At 46.3% G+C, this 25429-nt stretch overlaps 1 protein-coding gene across 9 annotated transcripts in view; it reads right to left on the bottom strand.

The window, feature by feature from the left end:
• DNASE1 (deoxyribonuclease 1) overlaps positions 1-25406 on the bottom strand; it is a 36731-nt gene extending 11325 nt beyond the window's left edge. For 5 of the 9 annotated variants that reach the window (XR_009703364.1, XR_009703366.1, XR_009703365.1 and 2 more), the window contains exons 1-4: positions 25284-25406; positions 10289-10730; positions 7371-7523; positions 90-176 (exon numbers count right to left, since the gene is read on the bottom strand). The gene's annotated coding sequence lies outside the window, so the exon portion shown is untranslated. The other 4 variants (XM_061209264.1, XM_061209261.1, XM_061209263.1 and 1 more) reach the window with 4 other exon arrangements.
• Positions 25407-25429: the final 23 nt, after the last annotated feature.

The following is a 25429-nucleotide window of genomic DNA, read 5'->3' as shown; positions in this document are numbered from 1 at the left end:
CAAGAGGGACTCCACGGGGCTTCTGGGCCTGGTACCCACCTTCCACAGGCCACGGGTCACACAGCCCTTGGGGCACCAGGCACACTCACCTGAAACTTGACTTTCACAAAGACAACAGGAATTCTGCCAAGAATCAAGAATTGATACTCTTCAGTACCAATTTTCTCCTTTCGCTGCTTTAAGAAAAAATTCACAAAGTGTTAAGAAACACAACTGTGAGCTGCTGCAGCTCCAAATCCTCACACAGGAAATGTTCGTCCCACCTGGAGTTTTAAAGGTTTAGGCAGCTGTGACCTTTCCCAGGGTATCACCTGGAGGACAAAGAACAATAGCGCTGCCTGTGTGGCTTTCCCAGCAGGTGGGTAGCTGGCATGTGTTTATTTCAAGAGGTACAGGTCCTTGCTGCTATAAAGAGCACCTGATACTTGCACTTGGTTTTAAAAAGTCAAAAAAAAAAAAAAAAAAAAAATACAGCCAAAGGCTCTGTGTCCTTTGCCCAAGTTGCTCTCCCAGGGGTGGGGAGCAGATGCGCTGGCTACTCCTGGCTGCAGGACTTGAGGTGACCTTGGAGCCAGCAGCCAAAGCCAGACATTCCATGTTGCAAATGGAGCCCATGGTGGCTGCTCTCCCAGGACCCCATCTCTCACCAACTCCAACCCCTGCTTCCTAATCCTTCAGTCGTGAGGGCTGCAAGCACCCTGGCCAGGAGTCGGGGCTCTCAACAGGGCGCACATGAGATGCAGCATCGGGGGCTGCAGGGCTGCGGGCACTGGGCACCAAGGAGGGACAGGGGCCGCAGAGTCCACCTCACTTGCCAGCAAGGCAGCAGGAAGCCTTCTTGTGGAGAGCCTGTGCATTTCATGCGCAGGTGACAGGAGTGGCCGGGTCATAAGGACACTGTCAGGCAGCAGCTGAGGGTCTGTGCCAGGCCTTGGGTCCAGTCATTTCATTTGGAATCCTTGGCTTTCCCATTTGTATTCATTACCTGTGGCTGCTGTAACAAGTCAGCACAAACTTGGTGGCTTAAAATTACAGAAACTTATTCTCTAATAATCTTAGAGCCCAGAGTCCAAAATCCATTTCACTGAGCTGAAACAAGGTGTGGCAGGGCTGCACACGCTCTGGAGGCGCTGGGGGAGACCCTTCCTGCCTCTTCAGCTTCTGGAGGCTCCTGGTGTTCCTTGGCTTATGGCTGCATCACTTCAGTCTCTGCCTCCATCATTACATTGCCTTCTCTTCTGTGTCGATTCTCCCCCCTCAAAGATATAGGTTATTGAGTTTAGGGTCCTCCCAGATAATCCAGGACTGTCTCCCCATCTTGAGATCCTTTTTTGCCGTGTGAAGTTAATAGTTTGCAGGGATTAAGACATGGATATATTTTGGGGGGTATTATTCAGCCCATCACCCCATCCATGGGGGCTCTGCCCCATTTTGGGGTTGGGGGTTGTGGTCTCCAAGGACAGCCCTGCAACTGGGAAGGCTGGGTCCCTCCCTGGAAAGGAAGGGTCTTGCAGTATAAAGGGGAGTGTAGGGCTACGGGGGACTGGGGGTCAGGGAGCAGGAGGGGCCTGAGGGGAGCAGTCAGCAGGAGCCAAGGTCAAAATCAAAGTGCCATGGATGTGGTCAGCTGGTCATGAAGTAGGACACAGAGGGATTAAAAACAACTCAGAAAGTAAACCAACTTCAACAAGACCAGAACCCCCTGAAGTAATGAGAACATGCTGACGGACAGCTCCAGCAGTCAGTAGGAATGCCAGTCAGCTCGTGTGTACCCTGATATGGCATCTACAACATGGGGTCACGTGGCCTGGCCCTCAAGCTGCCAGAAGCCCCACTGCAGCCTTTTGCAAAGGTTTGATTGCTGACTCTCCTGTTTAAAATCCCCGAGGCTTCAAGTGTGTCAAAATCCAGACCCCAACCACCAGGCAAGACCATCAATGTATTCAGTGTAGGTGCCTTGACACTTTTCTTCCATAGGTATCTTTCCTGGACACACAGTTGCCAGACCTTTTGAGGGGAGCATGAGAGCAAACCAGTAGGCGGCAAAGCCATGGCTCACACAGAAGACACCCAGACCCCCCAGTTTTCAGCATGTGGGACACGGGCACCTGTCTGTTGGCACCCCTGTCCCCCTCTCAACCAAATGCTGCCCCTTCTCTGGGAGGTGCCCTCCCTCCCCAACCTGTCAGAAGAAAGGTCCCAACGGTGGCCTCACTTGCACGAAGTGCCAAGCTCTGCTGCCATATTGGTTGCTCTAAGTCGGGCCCACAAGAGAGGCAGGCAGCACAGCCGGTAAGAGCCTGGCCCAGGAGTCAGGGATTTGGGGCCTAGACCAGGCTCACCCACCGCACCTTCAACCACTTTGAACCTCAATGTCTTCATCTATAAAATGGGGATAAAACTGTCACTGCTTTCCTCTTAGGTTTGTCTTAAGGATCAATAGACATAACATTATTCTACAGAAGAATCATTTCACATCTTAAAAATTCATCTTATCCCTAAGACCAGTAACCTTCTCAGCTGTTATATTTCCATCACCCTTTTAACTTTCCCTCATGGACCTCTTCTCCATTTGTATCAGTCAGCTGTTGCTGTGTAACAAGCGACCCCGGAATTCAATACGTATGGCAGTATGCATTTTTTTTCTCATGCTCACAGGTCTGTAGGTTAGCTGGGAGGGCTCTGCTCCCTGGGCCTCCCTCTGTGGGGGTAGGCACTGGGCTGAAGGGGCTTCAGCTAGCCAGGGTATGGCTCTTCTAACATGGTGGAAGGTGGAAACTTCCAGAGAGGTGAACAGAAATACATGATGCCTCCAAAAGCTTAGGCTCAAAATTTGCATGTTGCTACTTCTGCCCACATTCTTTTGGTCTTAGCAAGTGACAGGGCCAAACCCAACACCAATGGCAGAGTCAGGGGTACACTCCTCCTGCGCCAGGCTCCACAGCAGAGACAGAATGGGTGCCAGGGAAGGGAGGAAGCCCAGTGCTGCTGGCATTTTTCAATGTCACATCAGCAGGGAAATGGGTGCAGACAGCAGACGGCTTTCTCTGATCAGGGTGAGCTATTTTTACATCAACCCTGAGAGTCTGCCACCCTCTTTAGTTAAACTAAACCTGTTCAGACACAGGAAGGGGAAATGACGCATCACACTGAAGTAATTAAGTTGGAGTCAGGTCTTGAGTTCTGAGGCGTTTTAAATCGAAGGATAGGGCTTCCCTGGTGGCGCAGTGGTTAAGAATTCGCCTGCCAATGCAGAGGACACGGGTTTGAGCCCTGGTTCAGGAAGATTCCACATGCCACAGAGCAACTAAGCCCGTGCGCCACAACTACTGAGCCTGTGCTCTAGAGCCTGCGAGCCACAACTACTGAAGCCCGCACGCCTAGAGCCCATGCTCTGCAACAAGAGAAGCCACCGCAATGAGAAGTCCGCACACCGCAACAAAGAGTAGCCCCCGCTAGCTGCAACTAGAGAAAGCCCGTGCACAGCAACAAAGACCCAACTCAGCCATAAATAAATAAATAAATAAATTTATAAAAAATAAATAAATAAGTAAGTAAATAAATAAAATCAAAGGATAAAGAAAAAAATCCTCTAAGCACCGAAGCTGGGAACACAATAGCTTCAAAGGGACATTTGCCATGTGCAGGCTGTTGGGCTGTGAGGGCAACAGTGAGTGCCACAAGACCCAGTGAGCCATCCCAAAGAATTGGTGGGGGGGAGTGACTTGCACACCAACATGTGGCCCAGGAGAGAGGACGTCCACAGACCCAGAGGGAAAAGGGAAGGGCACAGAGCTGCAGTTTCTAAACAATGCACTGAAGAACCCCCAGCCCACAGTGAACTTGCAGGCACAGCAGGATGCCTTTTACTTTTGAGGAAAACGGTGATACTAATAAACATCTCTGAACACCTCATGGTTTCAACATCATACCTTGCTACACTCCCTTCCGCTATTTCATGTCTGCAAAGCTAGGTTTCTGGCAGTTACTGAAAAAGCAATTACTGTGTAAGAATCAATGTGGAAAAAGCAACAAGGGTGGCAGTGTCCAATCTGATTCCAAGATTCAAGAAGAGCCGACAGGCACACGTTCCACCCATAATTACAGTTACTTAAAAATGAAGTGAAGGGGCTTCCCTGGTGGCGCGGTGATTAGGAATCCGCCTGCCAATGCGGGGGACACGGGTTCGAGCCCTGGTCTGGGAGGATCCCACGTGCCACGGAGCAACTAAGCCCGTGAGCCACATCTACTGAGCCTGCCCTCTAAAGCCCACAAGCCACAGCTGCTGAGCCCACGTGCCACATCTACTGAAGCCTGCACGCTCTAGAGCCCGTGCTCCGCAACGAGAGAGGCCACCGCAGTGAGAAGCCCGCGCACCACAACCAGGAGCGGCCCCCGCTCGCTGCAACTGGAGAAAGCCCACGCGCAGCAACGAAGACCCAACACAGCCAGAAATAAGAAATAAATAAATAAAAATAAATTTATTAAAAAAAAAAATGAAATGAAAAAAATTTTAAGTTTACATTATTTTCCAAATATCTACTGTAAGTTGCCAGGATATCAATACTTAACTTGTTTGGACTTATGTATTTAAAAATGGAACTGTTAGGTACTTCTTTTGGCCTATGAGTCCCTTAAAATAATTATTGAACCTTAACTAGAGGTGCTCTGAACTGCGAGTTTGGGAACCTCTAGATCTGACATACACAGTGGGTATGCCCCCCTCCCACTATGGCCCTGCCTCCACCCAGATGCTCAGATACCTGAGGCTCATTTGGGTCCCTGCTTTCCCTCAGCCCCACCCCAAATGCATCCTGAGTCTACAGTCCCCTCTGGTTCTGCAGCTGTGACACCTGTCCTTCGCTGAACACAAGCAAATCCACCCATTGGTCTCCCTGCTCCCAGAAACTCTCCCCACAATCCAAGTATCCACACAGCACGCAGCACATCTTGCAAATGTGCAATCAGATCACCTTTTTCTCCTGCTTAAAATCTGTCATCGGGGGACTTCCCTGGTGGTCCAGTGGCTAAGACTCCATGCTCCCAATGCAAGGGGCCTGGGTTCAATCCCTGGTCAGGGAGCTAGATCCCACATGCCGCAACTAAAGACCCCACATGCCGCAACGAAGTTCCTGTGTGCCGCAGCTAAGACCCAATGAAGCCAAACAAATAAATAAATAAATAATTTTTTAAAAAAATCTGTCATCGGTTTCTCATTGTCCTTACGAGGAAAGCCGGGGCCTACCAGGACTTGTGCGATGCCAGCTCAGGGCGCCGCTTTGCGCGCAGAGCTACCCACCCTGTCATTCCAGTTCAGCTCACCATCACCTCTTCAGGGAGGCTGCCCTCTCCCCAACCCAACCCTGCCACCAGCGTGGTCCCAATGTCATCTTTTCCATGACCCTTATCACTTGTTTTCCTTGTTTTAGTGTTTGCTCTTACTTGCTTACACCGGTTGAAGGCGGCCTCTGGACTAGAAGACAATCTGCACAGGAGCAGGGACCTTGTCTATCTCGTCCATGCAACTGACCAGGCCTACAACAATGCCTGGAAGGTAGAAGGCTCTGTGCTCACCTGTTTCTCACCTCCTGCCCCGCAACCTCCCATGTGAGAGAACGTCCCTTCCTCATGGACCCTCCAGAGAGAACCCAGCATGGCTTCCTCTCCTGAAGCACAGGGGACACTGCAGGGCGTCCAAGTGGCTTCTGGGCACTTGGCCTGAGCTGACCAGAAGCTCCCAGGAGCCAGTGGCTGTTGTGTCCTCCCTCACCCAGATTTGACCTGGATTCCTCCTCTCCCCTCAAAAGGGGTGTTTGCTGGCCCCAAGACAGAGCATTTTAGAGGACAAAGGAGCTTCCATCTTTTACTTGAGATAAAAGGCCGATGTCTTTGCTGTGACATTGCTTTAATCCACGTTAGACAGCCTGTGCAGGTCAGCAGTCATCTCTCAGCTCAGCCACTGGCCTTGGCCCATGACCCCACCTTAGCTCACCATCCCTCTTGAATTTATTTCTGTTCATTATAAGGAAATCATTAACCCAGGATGGAAAATTTCTCAGAACATGCGTGTGAACTGCTACAATCCACAACAGTTTCAAGGTCAAGCTCAGCACAGCCCCGACCCTGCTCCCTCACCCCCAGCTACGCCAGTGCCCATCATGTCAGTGGAACAGGGAGCACTCGGGTTCCATGGTCCACGAGCCTGAGTAGCAATGTGCACGCCCCTTGCAAATCACAGACAAGCCTCCCTTGGTTCCCCGTCCCACCAAAGGCATTTTCTAAGGTGTATGTTGGAGAGATTAGCATACCTTTAGCCTGAGCCCATGAGCACAAACAAGCTCATGTTCCTGTTGCCTAAGACCCTTAAAGATTTCACTAGAGTCATGGAGCTCCAATGACTAGACTCCCAATGTGCTGGTAATGTTTCCAACAAGGCTGCAATGGAGAGCAATCCCCAAATTCCCAAGCCCCCTCAGTCTCTCCCAAGCACAAAGAGTTTCCTCAGCAGGCCCCCCCGCCACTGCCCAACGGGTCTACAGAAGGGCTCAGAGGGCCCAGGACAAGGAAGCTCACAGGATAGTGCGAGCTGGTCATGGTGGGGTTTGCAGAGATATTTTCTATTGATCTATCTTCCAGTTCACTAGTCCTTTCTTCAGCTGTCTCTCATCTACTTTTAAATCCACCTACTGAATTTTAAATTTCAGTTACTGCACTTTGAATTTTCATTTAATCTTTTATGAATTCTAATTCTCTGTGAAACTCTCCATCTTACCTATTTCAATATGTTAGTCAGGTATTTTAAAGTCCATGTCTGCTAACTCCAATATCTTACCTCCTGTGGGTCTGTCACTCTTCCCCCCCACTCCCCCCATCCTGTTTCTCAGTGTGCCTAGTAACTTGACAGAGTGTCAGGCACTGTGTGTGACAGAATGGTTGAGGATCAGGATGGTGTCTCCCTCCAGGGTGGGCAGCAGAGGGGAAGGCCACCTCAAGCCACTCCAGGGCTCAGCTAACGCTAAACTCATTCCACAGTCCTTGTAAAGTCCAATCTACCTGTGGTCCCCAAAGGTCCAAGCTGAGAGCCTGGTATTTCTTAGGGCCATTCCTCCTTGGCAGGCTCTGAACTCTTCCCTAGAATCATGAAACTGCCAAAAAGCCAGCTCTGCTTTTTTAGCCACTTTCTGCTTCTCTGGCCTCCTTCCTCTCAGGGATCTTGGCCCTCAGGTCCCACCGCCTCAGCAGGCCCAAACCCCCAGCTCAGTCTCCCCAGTCCCACAAGATTACGCAGAGCTCCTCTGGCTTCTCTGCCTCTGAGCACCTGCCCCTGCCCAGCCCCAAAGGGAGAAGCCAGTGCAGGAAATAGGACTCACCTCTTCAAGCTCCCCTCTGAGCTGCGGGTGCCAGGGTAGTGCTCCAGTCCTACAAGCAGATGCCTTCTGAATTATGGCCAGTTCCTTGAGTCCTCATCAGGCATTGGTCTGCCATAAGCTACTCCATTGCCAGCAGCAGTCTGTTTTCATTACCTGGAATGAGTCACTGAAGTAGAGAGCTGGAGAGGATATGGTTGATAACTAGGCAAGCTGGTCCAACTAGCAGGCTGCGTGGACATCTCTGAGCTATAAATGTCCTGTGCAGAGGTATGCCACCCAATAAGAGGCGGCCAGAAGGGAAACAGACCATCCCTTCCTGCCCGACCAAGAGTCTCTGGGACTGAAGATCTCCATATCCTGTCTGAAACCCACAGCATTTGTTCTCATCGGCCCACTCCTAAAAGTGAAGATGGCGTAGTGCCAGGACATAGCAATTCTATATTCCATAAACTTGTTCTACAGCTCCTCAGAGAATGGAGCATCTGTCCTCAGCTCAGGTTTACTACCTCACTCCTAGAGAAGAAGCCTTGGGGCCTGCAGACTGCCAGCTCCAGGCCTGTTTCCTTTCTGGGGACTCTGCACCCTTAGCCAGATGGGCAATGCTGGTTTCTGAGAACTGTAAGTACCTGCTGTGCTTCCTGCCCAGGACCAGCCACGGGGCTTATCTATAGACACTATAGTTTATTTCACATTGACAGTTTCAACAATGTTTCCCAAAGGGGATCCTGCCTCAGGGTCTTTGCACTGTTCTACCTGAGCACTCTGCCTCCAGATGGCTACATGGTTTGTCCCTCCCTTGACTTGAGCCTCTGCCCAGATGTCACCCTACCATAGCATCCTACTTAGTAGCAGGTTTTGTCCCACTGTTCTATCTCCTTTACCCTGCTTATTTTTTCTTGCCCACCAATCACATCTAACATACAATGTATGGTCAGTCTCATCCCACTGGACATAAGTCCCACAAGAGCTGGGGCTTATGTAGCAGCACCTAAACAAGGCCTGACAGGTGCTCACCAACTACTTGCTGAATGAAAAGATGAATGTCAGGCAGGGACTTTGACAGAACAATGTCTTTATTTTTTTTTTTTTTTTTTTTTTTTTTTTTACAAGAGATAAATAGACTGACACCAAGCATTGTACATGGATCACCACAACAAAAGCAACAATGATTGCAATTACCAAACATGAAACACACTCATACTATGTCATAATATTGACATTTAGTCCAGTAATCCTCCACTGCAACAGCTCCTTTACTTTGCAGTGAAAATTGATTTGTATATTCTTTGCCTCTGAGTTCTTGTGGGATTTTTTCTTTTTTAAAATTCAACCAGAAAGTCACAAAAATTATACTCGTCCTCATCAGTTCACTCAGTCCCATGTAATTAATTTTTTTTTTTCATCTTGATCTTTTGTTAGCACTTTTATGAGCTCATCAGTTTTTCATTAGAGTTCTGAAAATGCTTATTCATTCAGTTCAGCAGTACAGTCAGGTACCAGAAACCTGTACTTGTCAGAGTCTTTTCCATGAATTTCCTGAAGATGAAACCCTTTTATAGGAACATATTTACAAAAGCATCAGAGTACACCCAGAACTGTCTGTAAATGACAAAAGACTTAAAAATGACAATGTCTTTAGATGCTCCAACCTCTTCAGCTGCTCTGGTTGTGCCCATTTAAGTGTGAGCATCTCACACAAGAGGAGCCCGACTTGGTCCTCCCTGATGACTAAGTAAAGGAACAGGCTTCTGCCACTGGCCCAGGCTCCTCAGCCTCCACATCCCAAATCCTGGTGGGATGGAGACACGTAACCAAGAGTGATAAGGGAGCACCAAAGTTACAGCTCCTAACAGGAGGGGAGCAGAGGGGAAGGAGGCTTCCCGTGGGGTAAGTGGCCGTCAGAACGATACTCAGGTAAAGCGCAGCCAGATAGCAGAGAGCTCAGAACAACTCCGTCCTGTCATGGACGTCCCAGGCAAAGGTTGAGGATTGACCCTAGAGAGGAGGTGGTCCGGGCCCATCTCCATGGAGAGGAGGGGGCTGCCCATGCCTGAGCCGGAGCCCAGCAGGACTCTCACGAGGATCTATGGCCCCAGGGGACGATGCCCGTGTATGGTACAGCCCCACGATGCAGTAGCCACCACAGCTCTCACCACAGACCCTCAGACCTGAGTCCCAAGTGCAGTGTGTCTTTCCAACTCTGCCTACTCCTTCCTGGATGAGCAGCTAGGGAAGGCTGGTACCATGTCTTCCCTACCTCCCCTGGTCACCGTGCCTACTAGTCATCAGCCTCTGCTCACCCTCCATTCTCTAAGCATCTCTGGACCTCAGAGTATAGGACATTGAGCAATGTGGCCCCACCAGTGAGGAAAAGACCACGGTCCCTGAGCTCCCCTGGGTACTTCTCCCTGCCCCCACTACCACGGGAAGCTGTGAGCTGTAATGTTCCTATAACTCAGCTTCTCTTGGGGGTGGGGACACGTGCAGTGAGAGCCTGTGGGGGGCTCAGTCATGTGAGGAGAAAGGCTCCCACTGAACCATTCTCCCCCCGCGCCTCAGCTTCCCCCTACCCAGCCTCCAGGGCAGTCACCTCATCGGGCCTGCTGTGAGGGAAGGGTGCTGCACTTGTCCTGCCCAGGCCCCCCACCAGTGTGAGGGCTCCCCAAAGGGCCTGCCAAATGTGGGCAGACATAGGGCCCTGCCCCCACTTCTCTACCCAAAGGTCCAGACACTGCCCCAGTGAGGGGGCCTGAGGCATGTAGATTCCTGGCTACTAGAAGAGAATGTGCCCCCAGGAGAACAGGAAAGGCAGCCGCAGAGACCTCTGCCTCCTCAGGAATCGTAGGGCTCTGGGCTCTGGGGAATGGCACTGCATCTCACCCCACTTCTATACCAGCTTAGAAAACATGTCCACTTACCTGTGAGGCTGGCTTTCCAGACTCTCTTCCCCAGGGCCTGCATAAAAGCACAGCCGCCAGTCAAGGGACAGGGCCTCAGGCAGAAGCAGCGATGACCTCAGGATGCCAGGAATGAGCCCACTCCAGCGCACTCCCACCTGGTCCTCTGGCCAAGGCCAGAGGGGCCTGAGGCGGGTGCCTTGTCGGTCTGGTTCCCCATCGTCCAAAGACTGCTGAAGTCGTAGCAGGCCATAGAGGAGGCCTACGCAAATGCATTGGTGATCAGCTGTTTCCTCACTTGGGCTCCTGTGAGGAGGCACTGATCTTCGCAGGTGCCTCAGCCCACAAATGACACAGTGCGGAAAGCTGGTAAAATGCAAATTTGCTGGGGAGCCAACACCAGACTGCCACCATGTCACTCCCTCACAGCCTGTGCCATCTTGCTGCTCCCATTCACACGTGACTGGTTTAAAAAGAAGAAAAAAGGAAGCGTTAATAATGTCAGTCAACTTAGCTACAGGGTACCAACTTGTCCTGAAATTTCATCAGGCTGTTTCATTTGTTTGTGTGTTTATTCACTCATTCAAGATGGAGTAACAGGGGCCCTAAACAACAAGAAAGCTGGACAAGAGATGATGTGATGGTTTTCAGTCACTGGATAAGTACAGGACAGTGATCCCAGGGAGGAGGGACACCAACACACTGGGCCCTATGATTTTTGTGTGTTTGTGGCGGGGCAGGGACGGGGGGCGGTGTTGCACCATGTGGCTTGTGGGATCTTAGTTCCCCGACCAGGACTGAACCCGGGCCCACAGCAATGAAAGCGCCGAGTCCTAACCACTGGACCGCCAGGGAACTCTGGGCCCTATGACTGACCAGCCATAGCTGAGGCAGTTTCTAGGCTACAGTGCAGGGAAGGGAAACTCAGACCTGGCTGTCTCCTGAGTGGACGAGACACTGAGGAAGTCAGGGAGGCCCAGGTGGCTAGAATGTGTACAGCAAAATGTTGGGGAGCAGGGGGCTGTACAGAAAGCAGAGCTCCAGGATCCAAAGAGGATTCCCTCGTGTCTTCAGCTAAGGACAAGTCTGTACCTGTGTAAGAAAAACTATGTGAGGAGGCTGGGGCAAGAACCCCTGGAAAGGAGCAGACAGAACAATCCCCAGAGCTCACACAGGAAGGGAATAAACTGTGTTCCCATAAGCCACCATGGAAAGACTTCCTCATTCACAGGGTATTGGGTAGAATCCTCAGAAGGGCATCACCCTTAGTAATGAGGCTAAATTAGCTGTAGACCAAAGGCAGCTCTGGACCACCCTAACGCAGCTCGGGAGCAATCCTCTAAAGGATCAACTGATGCCAAGGAACTTAACTGGGTGCCAGACCAAGATTAATACTATTTGAAGGAATACAACAAAACCCAGCAACCAACAACATAAATTTACAATGTCTAGTAGCCAATAAGGAAATTGCCAGGTCTATCGACCAGGGTACAGCCAGGGGACAGATACCACATAGTATTTTAAACAAGGGAAGTTTAGTATAAAGAATTATTAAATATTTATAGGGAATTAACTAAAAGGAACCAAAAGAGAACTCTATAGAATACCCTAGGGTGAAGGGAGGTATACAAGAGAACGACTCAGAGCTGCGAGATCACAGCTCACTGGATGGTGAAGTTTATTGGGCTGTCCCAGGCCAAGGCTGGGGGCTGAAAGCCACCTGAGAGGGTGCCAACAGAATTAGCTGGGAAGCTGTCTGCAGAGAGTACTGGGAAGCCACCAGGGTGGAGGTGCTGATGAACTCACTAGAGAGCTACCAGGAGTCCAGCTGGGGTACCCATGGAACTTGCCTGGGTTCCATGCAAGTGCCTACCCCCTTCCAAATATATAAAGAGCCTCATCGCTGGCACCCAGGCAAGTGCTGCTGAATTTGCAGCTAGGAAGCCGCCTGAGAAGGTGCCACAGAAATTCACTGGGGGTGAGCCAATGTCACAAAACAGGAATGAGCAAAGCACAAAGAACCAGGATGACAGGCCCTTTCTCCTCCAGCGCCCTCCACTGACAAAGGTTAGTATCAGGCTAGCTGGCAAGGGAGGAATGTTCCAGTATCACAAGCCGGCGATGAAGGGTGGATTGACAACTGCTATACCTGGTATGTGAAAAAGAAGAAAATATGACTTATGACCATAAGAAAAAGCAATCAATAGCAACTGACCTAGAAGTGAAAGATATAAAGGAATTATCAGACAAGGACAATAAAACAGATATTATAAACATGCTTCACAAATTCAAGAAAGTAGAGGGAAACATGAGCATAATGAGAGAAATGGAAGCTATAAAAAGACCTAAATGGAACCTCTAGAGATGGTATAAATATCTGAAATGCAAAAACACACAGTATGGGATGAACATCAGATCAACACTGAAAAAGATCACACAACTCAGGACTTCCATGGTGGTGTAGTGGTTAAGAATCCGCCTACCAATGCAGGGAACACGGGTTCGAGCCCGGGTCCGGGAAGATGCCACATGCCGCAGAGCAACTAAGCCCATGCGTCACAACTACTGAGGCCCATGTGCCTAGAGCCCATGCTCCGCAACAAGAGAAGCCACTGCCATGAGAAGCCCGCGCACCACAACGAAGAGTAGCCCCCGCTCGCCGCAACTAGAGAAAGCCTGCACACAGCAACGAAGACCTAACGCAGCCAAAAATAAATAAATAAATTTATTTTTAAAAAGAGAGGGGCATTACATAATAATAACTGGGCCAACTCTTCAAGAAGACATAATAATCCTTAATGTGTATGTACCTAATAACAGAGCTTCAAAATACATGAAGGAAAAACTGATAGAACTGCAAAAAGAGACAGATGAATCCACTATTATAGCTGCAGACTTCAACACCCCTATGACAGAAATGGACACATCCAAAAGGCAGAAAAGGACATAGCTGAACTCAACAAAACCATCAATCAACTGGATATAATAGACATCTATAGACTACTTCATGCAGAAGAATATTCATTCTTCTCAAGTTCACATGGAATAGTCACCAAGATAGACAACATTCTGGAACATAAAACATACGTTAACACATTTAAAAGAACAGACATCATACAATGTATGCTCTCAGTCCACAACAGAATTAAATCAGAAATCAGTAACAGAAAAGGAGCTGGAAAATCCCCAAACACTTGGAGATTACATAACACATTCCCAAATAACACATAGATCAAAGGAGAAATTAAGAAATGTTTTGAACTAAATGAAAACAAAAATACAACTTATCAAAATTTGTGAGATGCAGTGAAAACAGTGCTTAGAAGGAAATTAATGGCATTGAATCCATGTATTAGAAAAGAAAAAATATCTGAACTCAATAATCTAAGCATCCACTTCAGGAAACTAAAAAAAGAAGAGCAGGGCTTCCTTGGTGGCGCAGTGGTTGAGAATCTGCCTGCCAATGCAGGGGACACGGGTTCGAGCCCTGGTCTGGGAAGATCCCACATGCTGCGGAGCAACTGGGCCCGTGAGCCACAACTGCTGAGCCTGCGCGTCTGGAGCCTGTGCTCCGCCACAAGAGAGGCCGTGAGAGTGAGAGGCCCGCGCATCGCGATGAAGAGTGGCCCCCGCTCGCCGCAACTAGAGAAAGCCCTCGCACAGAAACGAAGACCCAACACACCCAAAAATAAATAAATAAATTTATAAAAAAAAAAAGAAGAGCATATTAGTTCCAAAGTAAGCAGAAGAAAAGAAATAAAGAAAATTAGAGGAGAAATCAATGAAGTTGAAAACAAGAAATAGAGAAAATCAAGAAACCAGAAGACAGTTCTTTGAAAAGATCATCAGTAAACCACTAGCTGAGCTAAGAAAAAAAGAGAGAAGACACATATTACTAATATCCAAAATGAAAAGGGGACATGACTGCAGATCCCATGGGCATTAAAAAGATAATAAAGGAATACTATGAACAACTCTATGCCCACAAATGTAATAACTTAGAACAGGGGTCCCCAACCCCCGGGCCACGGACCGGTACCAGTCTGCGGCCTGTTAGGAACCGGGCTGAAAGCAGGAGGTGAGCGGTGGGCGGGCAGGTGGGCAGGCAGGCGGGTAGGCTAGAGAGCAAGCGAAGCTTCATCTGCCGCTCCGCATCACTCCCCATCGCTTGCATTACCACCTGAACCAACCCTCCCTCCCCACCTTGTCCGTGGAAAAACTGTCTTCCACGAAACTGGTCCCTGGTGCCAAAAAGGTTGGGGACTGCTGACTTAACAGGAAATGAACCAAACCTTGAAAGCACAATCTGCCAAAACTCACACAAACAGAAAGAGACAATCTGAGTAGACCTAGATCTACCAAAGAAATGAACAAATAACCTTACAAAACAGAAAGCATCAGGCCCAGATGGGTTCACTGGTAAATTCTACCAAATATTTAACAAGAAATTATACCAATTTTCCACAGTCTCTTTCAGAAGGTAGAAGCAGAGGGAATACTTGCTAACTTATTCTGTGACATCAGCATCACTCTAATACCAAAACACATTACAAGAAAAGAAAGTACAAATTAATCTCTCTCATGAACATAGATACAAAAACGTTCAACAAAATATAAACAATTAAAATCCAAGGACTTCCCTGGTGGCGCAGTGGTTAAAAATCCACCTGCCGATGCAGGGGACACGTGTTCGATCCCTGGTCCGGGAAGATCCCACATGCCGCGGAGCAACTAAGCCCGTGCACCACAACTACTGAGCCTGCGCTCTAGAGCCTGCGTGCCACAACTACTGAAGCCCGTGCACCTAGAGCCTCTGCTCCGCAACAAGAGAAGCCACCTCAATGAGAAGCCTGCACACCGCAACGAAGAATAGCCCCTGCTCGCCGCAACTAGAGAAAAGCCCACGCGCAGCAACAAAGACCCAATGCAGCCAAAAATAAATTTTAAAAAATAAAATAAAATAAAATCCAAACACTGTATAAAAAGAATTACACATCATGACCAAGTGCAAATTACTCCAGGTATGAAAGGCTCGCTCAACATTCAATAATCAATTAAGATAAATTCTCACACTGACAGGCCAAAGAAGAAAAATCACATGATCATAACAACACACATTAAAAAAAAAGCATTTCACAAAATTCAATACTTTTAAAAAAAACCATAAAAACTCAGCAAACTGAGAATAGAGAGGAACTTCCTTAATATGATAAAGATTATGCACAAAAAAACCTACAGGTTGGGACTTCCCTGGTGGTCCAGGGGCTAAGACTCCGTGCTCCCAATGCAGGGGGCCCAGATTCAATCCCTGGTCAGGGAACTAGATTCCACATGCCATAACTAAGAGTTTACATGCCGCAACTAAAGATCCTGCACGCTGCAACGAAGACCCGGCGCAGCCAAATAAATGAATAAATATTAAAAAAACAAAAAACCTACAGGTAAGGAGTGACATCAGCAAAATGGAGGACTAGGAAGCTCTAAGCCCTTGTTCCCACAGAGACAACAAAAAACAATCCAAAACGGGCTGAACTAACTTTACAGGAGATCTGGAGAACAGTCAAACGTCTATAGCAGCCAAATGAATGTGCAATCAATGCCCACCCGCCTTGGCATGGCAGTGTCTTGGTCTAGAGGAGGCAGCAGACCAGTTCCCAGTTCCCTCCCTCAAATCAGAGGGAGCAGAGCTGACCTTATTTGCAATGTTCTAACCAGTCTTGGGACTGTCTGAAGGACTGATCTCTGTCCACCTAACTTGAATCTCAGGCAGAGAAAATCAACAGGCACTAATCATGAAGGCTACAAGGATATCAGACTCTGAGATGCCTTAAGCAAGAGCTTATGAGTGAAGACATACAATAGATAACCTATGGCCACAAACAGAAGCTGGAGATGAGACTCTTGGGAAGTTAAGACATTCAAAAACAGCTGTGTATAAAGAGGAAATGAAAAAAGCCACACACAGACCCAGGCAAAACAAATCCTCAGAGACGACCTTAAGCTTTCACCTGGGCTGATCCCTACGCTCAAAGCAAGTCCAGTCAATCAGTGAAGGACTGCCCAGGCACAACAGAGCCAGCCTGCAAGGACAGGGAAAGGTGGCTGTTTTTTCCAAATACCTAATTTTCAACAAAAACAATAAAAGGCAAACAAAGAAATAGGATAACATGGTTCATCCAAAGAACAATATAAACTGGCAAAAACTATCCCTGAGGAAGCACAACATAAGATTTACCAGATAAAGACTTTCTAACAGCTGTCTTAAATATGCTCAAAGAGCTAAAGGAAAACACAAAGAGGGAAAGCAAATCTGGAAAATGATATTATGAACAAAATGAGAATATCTACAAAGAGAGAGATTACAACAAAGAACCAAACAAAATTCTGGAGCTGAAAAATATAATAAATGAATGAGAAAATTCATAGAGAGGTTCAACAGCAGATTTGAGCAGGCTGACAAAAGAATCAGAGAACTTGAAGACACATGAAATTATTGAGTCTGAGGATCAGAAAGAAAAAAGAATGAAGGAAAGTGAACAGATGGACTTCCCTAGTGGTGCAGTGGTTAAGAATCCACCTGCCAATGCAGGGGACACGGGTTCGATCCCTGGTCCGGGAAGATCCCACATGCCGCGGAGCAACTAAGCCCGTGCGCCACAACTACTGAGCCTGCACTCTAGAGCCTGTGAACCACAACTACTGAAGCCCGAGCACCCTAGAGCCTGTGCACCACAACTACTGAGTCCACGCTTGCAACTACTGAAGCCCCACGCACTCTAGGGCCCGCATGCCGCAACTACTGAAGCCCGTGCGCCTAGAGCCCGTGCTCTGCAACAAGAGAAGCCACCAAAATGAGAAGCCCGTGCACTGCAACAAAGACTGTCCCTCACTCGCCACAACTAGAGAAAGCCCGTGTGCAGCAACGAAAACCCAACGCAGCCAAAAATAAATAAATAAATAAGTTCATTAAAAAAAAAAAGAAAGATATCAAAGCAATAGACTAACTTTACACCTTAAGGAAATAAGAAAAGCAAACTAAACCCAAAGCTAGCTGGAGGAAGGAAATAATAAAGAGTACAGTGGTAATAGAGAAAAACAAAACAACAGAGACCAGTTGCACTTCTATACACTAACAATGAACAATCCTAAAATGAAATTAAGAAAACAATCCCATTTACAATAGCATCAAAAAGATTTAAAATACTTGGGAATATGGGGACTTCCCTGGTGGCACAGTGGTTAAGAATCTGCCTGCCGATGCAGGAGATACGGGTTCGGTCCCTGGTCCAGCAAGATCCCACATGCCACGGAGCAACTAAGCCTGTGCGCCACAACTACTGAGCCCGTGGTCTAGAGCCCACGAGCCACAACTACTAAGCCCGCGCGCCACAACTGCTGAAGCCCGCGCACCTAGAGCCTGTGCTCTGCAACAAGAGAAGCCACCACAATGAGAAGCCCACGCACCGCAACGAAGAGTAGCCCCCACTCGCCACAACTAGAGAAAGCCCACAGGCAGCAACGAAGACCCAACACAGCCAAAAACAAGTAAATAAATAAAATAAATAAATTTTAAAAAAATACTTGGGAATAAACTTAATCAAGGAGGTGAAAGACTTATAAACTGAAAAATACAAATCATTGCTGAAAGGAATTTTAAAAAGACATAAATACATGGAAAGACATCTCATATTCACGGATTGGAAGACTTAACTTTTTTTTTTTTTAATAAATTTATTTATTTATTTTGGCTGTGTTGGGTCTTCGTTGCTGTGCGCAGGCTTTCTCTAGTTGCGGCGAGCAGGGGCTACTCTTCGTAGCAGTGCGCGGGCTTCTCATTGTGGTGGCTTCTCTTGTTGTGGAGCACAGGCTGTAGGTGCATGGGCTCAGTAGTTGTGGCTTGTGGGCTCTAGAGCACAGGCTCAGTAGTTGTGGTGCACAGGCTTAATTGCTCCGTGGCATGTGGGATCTTCCCGGACCAGGGCTCGAACCCATGTCCCCTGCATTGGCAGGTGGATTCTTAACCACTGCACCACCAGGGAAGTCCTTAATATTGTTAATAAGATGTTAGTACTACCCGAAATTATCTACCTATTTAAGCAATCCCTATCAAAACCTCAATGACTTTTTTTTTTTTCACAGAAATAGAAAAACCTGTCTTAAAATTCATATGGAATATCAAGGGACCCCCAAATATCCAAAACTACCTTGAAAAAGTAGAACAAAGTTGGAGGTGTCTCTCAAACTTCCTGATTTCGAAACTTAGTACAAAGCTACAGTAATCAAAACAGTGCGATACTAGCATAACGACAGACATGTAAACCAATATAATAAAGAGCCCAAAAATAAACACTTGCATAAGGTCAAGTGATTTTCAACAACAGTGCCAAGACTATTCAACAGGGAAAGAACAGTCTTTTCAACAAATGGTACTGGGAAAACTGGATGTCCACATGCAAAAGAACAAACTTAGCCCCTTGCCTCATTTTATAACAAAAAATAACTCAAAATGGACAAAGGCCTAAATGTAAGAGCTAAAACTATAAAACTCTTAGAAGCAAACATAGGGTAAAACTGCCCAACATTGGATTTGGCAGTGATTTCTTGGCTATTACACCAAAATCACCAACAAAAGAAAATATAGGTAAACTGGACTTCATTAAAATTAAAAACTTTTGTGCATCAAAGGACACTATCAGGAAAGTGAAAAGACAACCATGAAGTGGGAGAAAATATCTGGAAATCATTTATCTTATTACAGTCTGGTATTCAGAATATATAGAGAACTCCTACAACTAAACAACAAAAACCAAACAACCAAATTTAAAAATGGGCAAAGAAAAAAAAAAATGGGCAAAGGACTTGAATAGACATTACTCCAAAGAAGATATGCAAATGGCCAATAAGCACATGAAAAATGCTCATTATCATTAATTAGCAGGGAAATGCAAATCAAAACCGTGATGAACTATCACTATCCACCCATTAGAATGGCTATCATTTTTAAAAAATTACAAGTTTTTATGAGTATATGGAGAAATTGGAATCCTTGTGCACTGCTGATAGGGATGTAAAATGGTGCAGCCACAGCGGAAAACAGTATTGAGATTCCTCAAAAAATTAAACATAGAATTACCATGATCTAGCAACTTCACTTCTAGGTCCCCAAAATGGAATGATGAAAAAGTTCTGGAGATGGATAGTGTGTGGATAGTGGTGATGGTTGTACAACAGTGTGAAAGCATTTAATGCCACTGAGTTGTATACTTAAAAATAGTTAAAATTATAAATTTTATGTTACATATATTTTATCACGATGAAACACCATTCAGCTAACAGCATACTTAACAGTGAGAAATTAGATGCTTACTTGCTAAGATCAGGAAGAAGGTAAGAATGCCTTATTTTTACCACTCCCATTACTGGAAGTCCTAGGTAATACGACAAGAAAAGGAGATAACAGTTATACAGATTGAGAGGGAAGAAATAAAATAGTCTTTGTACATAGATGACATGATTCTCTATGTAGAAAATCCCAACGAATCAATAAAAAAAAACCTCCTAGAACTAATAAATGACTATGTCAAAGTTGGACAATACAAGATTAATATACAAGGAGCTTCCCTGGTGGCACAGTGGTTAAGAATCCACCTGCCAATGCAGGGGACACAGGTTCAAGCCCTGATCCAGGAAGATCCCACATGCCGCGGAGCAACTACTGAGCCTGCACTCTGGAGCCCATGTGCCACAACTATCGAGCCTGCGCTCTAGAGCCCACAAGCCACAACTACTGAAGCCTGTGCGCCTAGAGCCTGTGCTCTGCAACAAGAGAAGCCACCGCAATGAGATGCCCGTGCACCGCAACAGAGTAGCCCCCACTCGCCACAACTAGAGAAAGCCCCCATGCAGCAACGAAGACCCAACGCAGCCAAAAATAAATAAATAAATTAAAAAAAAAAAAGATTAATATACAAGGGTCAGTTGCTTTCTTATCTACCAGCAACAGGACTTCTGGTTTCTACTTCCGCATGTGAGAAGCCTGGAAGTCACCACTCTGTCCTGAACACCTTTTTTTCAACTCTTCTGAGCAAATACCTAGGAAGAGAATTACTGGGTCATATGGTAATTCTATGTTTACCCTGTTAAGGAACCACCAAACTGGTTTCCACAGCAGCTGCACCATTTTGCACCTCTAGGAATGTATGAGGGTTCCAATTTCTCCACATTCTCACCAACACTTATTTTCTGTTTTGGGGGTTTTGGCTTTTTTTTTAAGCTGTCCTAATGGGTGAGAGATGGTATCTCACGGTGGTTTTGATTTGTATTTCTCTATGACTAATGATGTTAAGCATCTTTTTATGTGCTTGTTAGCCATTTATATATCTTCTTTGGAGAAATGTCTATTCAAGTCCTTTGCCCATTTTTTTTTTTTTAAAGATTATTATTTTTTAAAATTTTATTTATTTTTTGGCTGTGTTGGGTCTTCACTGCTGCACATGGGCTTTCTCTAGTTGTGGCGAGCGGGGGCTACTCTTCGTTGTGGTGGGTGGGCTTCTCATTGCGGTGGCTTCTCTTGTTGCAGAGCACAGGCTCTAGGCGCGCGGGCTTCAGCAGTTGTGGCGCATGGGCTCAGTAGTCGTGGCGCACGGGCTCTAGGGCTCACAGGCTCTAGAGCACAGGCTCAGTAGTTGTGGTGCATGGGCTTAGTTGCTCCGCGGCATGTGGGATCTTCCCGGGCCAGGGATCGAACCCGTGTCCCCTGCATTGGCAGGCAGATTCTTAACCACTGCACCACCAGGGAAGTCCCTCTGTCCATTTTCTAATTGGGTTGTTCCTTTTTGTTGTTGAGTGGTAAGAGCTTTTTGTATATTGTGGATACCAGACCCTTATAAGATATATGATTTTAAAATGTTTCCTCCCATTCTGTGGGTTTTCTTTCCCCTCTCTTGATAGTCCTCTTTGATGCACAAAAGCTTTAAATTTTGATGAAGTCCAGTTTATCTACTGAATTCTTTTGTTGCTTGCTTGTGCTTTTGGTGCTCTATCTAGAAACCACTGTCAAATCCAAGGTCATGAAGATTTACCTGTTTTCTTCTATGAGTTTTATGGTTTTACTCTTACATTTAGGTCTTTGATCCATTTTGAGTTAATTTTTCTATATGGTATGAGGTAAGGATCCAACTTCATTCTTTTGCATGTGTATATTCTGTTGTCCCAGCATCATTTGTTCAAGAGATTACTGTTTCCCCATAGAATGGTCTTGGCATTCTAGTCAAAAATCAATTGCCCATGAATGTATGGGTTTATTTCTGGGCACTTAATTCTATTCCACTGACTTGAATGTCTATTCTTATGCCAGTAGCACAGTCTTGATTACTGTAGCTCTGTAAGTAAGTTTTGAAATCAGAAGTGTGCATCCTCCAACTTTGTTCTTTTTCAAGATTGGCTATTTAGGACCCCCTGCAATTCCATATGAACTTCAAGTTTTTCCATTTCTGCAAAAAAGGCTATTGGGATTTTGGCAGGTATTACACTGATCTGTAGATTGCTTGGGGGGAGTATTGTTATCTTAACAATATTAAGTGGAAGATGACTTGACTTAATTTTAACATCAAAATTATGAGTGGCATTATCAACTTTATTAAGGAGAATGCTGTTCTGCAGTTGAGGTCAGTACGTCTGCATGCAATCTCCCCTCAAACTCATCTAGCAAAATTAACAGAAGTATATATCACACAAATGGCAGCAGTGGTAGACAGAAATGCAGCATAACCTAGAATGACTTTTGTACACTTTGACATGTGAAACAGTCATTTCCCCTCTGGATTTCAACAATTTTGGCAGTGTAGGAAACAGGATTATACAACAGTAAATAAAAGCTTATATGACCAAAGAACTGAGAATACAGACAACCCTTCCCTTGTTCAATCTGCCCTCTCCCCAACCCCTGCCAAGATAAATGAGAGGCAGCTGGGCAGGTTTTGGTTTTGTGATTTATAACCAAACCACAGACCTGGGAAAAGGGCCTTTCACTTCTTCCACAGAACTGTTTAAAACATTAACTCTGTGGAAGATGCCAGAAGTTTCCAAAAAGGAAATATTCCAGGAGGGTAATCAAGTAATAATCATAGCATATTCAACCTTTGCCTGTTTCCCCTGGACCCCAAATCTACTCCTATGGGCTTCTATGGGCTTGGAAAACAGAGCCTCTACTTGAAATAACACTCTTTACATTGTGTCTAAAATTTTCCACACACTTCTGCATCTATTCTCTTTCTGAAAAACCATGTAAAGTTTATCAAACATAAGGACAATTCTGACCTTTTAATATATTAAATGTTCCTTCATGTCGCTGGCTTTAGTGTTTTGGCAGGGAAGTTCTGCCACAAATGCTGGCGGGGAGCAAACATGCAGTATTCCCACTGAAATAACATGGACTCGATAACATTGTTTTTGGATACTGTCCCTCAGCTTAGTCACACTGGATGACTCCTGTAATTCCAGTGGAAGAGTGTGAACCTCAGAGCTTCTGCTGGAGCTAAGTAATAACTGGGTCCAGGTCAAGGGGGCTCCCATGGTTCACCTTGGGTCAAAGAGAAAGCTGCCCCAGAACTTTGTTCCTTGAAGGGAGGAATCATGTCTAACTCTAAATTCCAATCACCCCTCACTCAGCTTTTGGCATCTCTTTTATATTTAGCCTATAGGATTTGCTCAGTAGGTATTGGCTAAATGTAGTGACCAGCAGTCTCTAACTTAGAGACCATCAGAATCATCTGTGAAACTTTCAAAAGACACAGGCTGGGAACCCTACCCAAGATTTATTTAGCAGGTCTAAGGGTGGTGTCCAAGTATTCCAGTTTAAAATATTCCACAGGTAAATCAGTTGAGAAGCTAAGGTTTAAGGAACACTCCCCTCTCTAAACTACACTTCAATAATTCATTTTGCTTAAAATGGCCAGATTGAGCAGGTGACAGAGGGGAGAAAGGGAGCAGAGTTTTCTTCCCCAGGCTTCTAAGAGATTTAAATCCTAAATTGGAGAAAAATACGCATCACCTTCACAACTGTCCTTCACATCATCCCAGCCATGTCCCCATGCATTAATCAATTTTTTTCCCTGTACTGTATGATGTTTTGACATCTTAAAAATCTCGCTGGTGGGGAGAGACTAACCTTCCCAGGACTAGCTAATTCCCAAAGATAGTAATCAATTTACTTGGGAGCAGCCTCTCATATGCACACTCATCAATTCCTTTATCTCCCACAGATGAACTCAATATTGCCCCTGCCCTGAATCATCCCAGGCCAGGTACCAGGCAACTAGGGACCATCCCTATAGCCCAAAGCCCACCATAATTACTCAAACTAGCTAGTCCTAAACTGTTTACCCTGCCCTGCCTTGCCTTTTTCAGTGAATAAGACTCCAACCTAGGCTTTCCCCTCATTCCTGCTTCTGCCTCCTGACCAAAACCTTCCCTGTGTGGCATGGCATGCCCTCTTCTCTCTGGAAATGTAATACATTTTTCTTTCAGTGGCACTAGCTTCTCCGTGTTCTCACCCAGTCACCTCTTATAAATTAATATCCCACTGGTACAGATGAGACACTCCACCCCTACCACTCTTGTGCTGTCTACTTAGCTAATCCAGTTGGAAACCATATTACAAACTAACTTAGGTTTCCAAAACCAGAGAGCAAGTAACACCTCCTAGCACCTTCATACACAGAAAGTTCTTCGAAGTCCTATTAGCATTTGAAACTCAACACTCGGAACTAAATGTATGACCCAGCAATCACTCTAAGGTATATACCCAAGAGAACAAAAACACAAACACTCATACACGAATGTTCACATGACCATTAGCTGTAACAGCCAAAACGTGGAAACAGTCCAAATGTCCATCAACTGATAAATAGATAAATAAAATGTTGTATATCCATAAAGGGGAATATTATCCCATCATTAAAAGAACTGAAGAATTGATTCATGCTACATGGATGACCCTTAAAAACATTACATTACGTAAAAGCCAGACAGAAGGCGACATATTGTACGATACCATTTATATAAAATATACAGAATAGGCAAATCCATAGAAACAGAAAGTAGATTGGTGGTTGCCAGAGGGAGTAAGGGGTAATGAGGAGTAACTGCTCAGGGGTACAGAGATTTCTATTTGGGGTTATAAAATGTTCTGGAATTAGATTGTGATGATGGTTGCAAAACCCTGTGAATATACTAATAACCAACACTTTAAGAGAGTGAATTTTAAAATATGTAAATTATATCTTAAGGAAAAAAAGCTAAATGTATTAGCTCCCTTCCAAAACTACTCTTTCTCCTATGTTCATTATTTCAGTAACTAGGACCACGTTCTACTCAGATGCTCAGGCCAGAAACCTATAATTTTTTTTCCAAAAACCTACAAATGTTAACAACTAATTAGGTCACGGCAATTCAAACGTCTTAATATCTCTCCCTTCCCCCACTCCAACTCCTAATCCAGGCCGCGCTCATTTCTCGCCTTCATTACAGCAGCTTCCTAATGGGTCTCCTGGCCTCCGGGCTTGCCTCTCCAGATCAATTTTTACATTGCAACTAAAACCTCCTTTAAAAACAAAATCTTTACCGGCTCCCAATAACCCCAGGTTGAAGTTAGAACCTTTAATAGATTTATAGTCTCTCCGACTTCAGCCCGCGGTGAACCTCTCCGGCTTCACGTTCCCCTCACGCCCGGACAGCCTGCACCTGGCAGCCTGGAGAGGGTGGGTATCGCCTCGGCCCCGGCCCGCATTGGGCGACCCGCCCTCCAGGCCTCAACCTGCTCGCAAGCGTCTCTGGAAGATCTTCCCTCAGCCCCCACCCCCCGCCCCCCGCCCCCAGCTCTGGCGCCTCCGTTTACCCGTCGGCTCCTCAGGCAGGTACGCTCTGAGGGGCCGCCAATGAATCCGCATACATTTCCTGTGTGAACCGTGGTGCACCCAAATTTCAACTTAAAACTGCAGCGGAGCCCTAAACTCACCCCAACTCTTCCTCAACACTTAACAGACTTTGCCGGACGCCGCCTAGAAACGCAGCCACATGGCCCTCGGGCGCCGCGCTCCGCCTAGTCCCGCCCCGCGCGATGTGGGCAAGTTCTCTGATGCTCGCCCCGGCCCCGGAGGAGGA

This window comes from Eubalaena glacialis, chromosome 13 (assembly GCF_028564815.1).
Source record: "Eubalaena glacialis isolate mEubGla1 chromosome 13, mEubGla1.1.hap2.+ XY, whole genome shotgun sequence".
In the NCBI taxonomy this organism is placed as follows: Eukaryota; Metazoa; Chordata; class Mammalia; order Artiodactyla; family Balaenidae; genus Eubalaena; species Eubalaena glacialis.
This window is presented reverse-complemented; position numbering and strand designations above follow the sequence as displayed.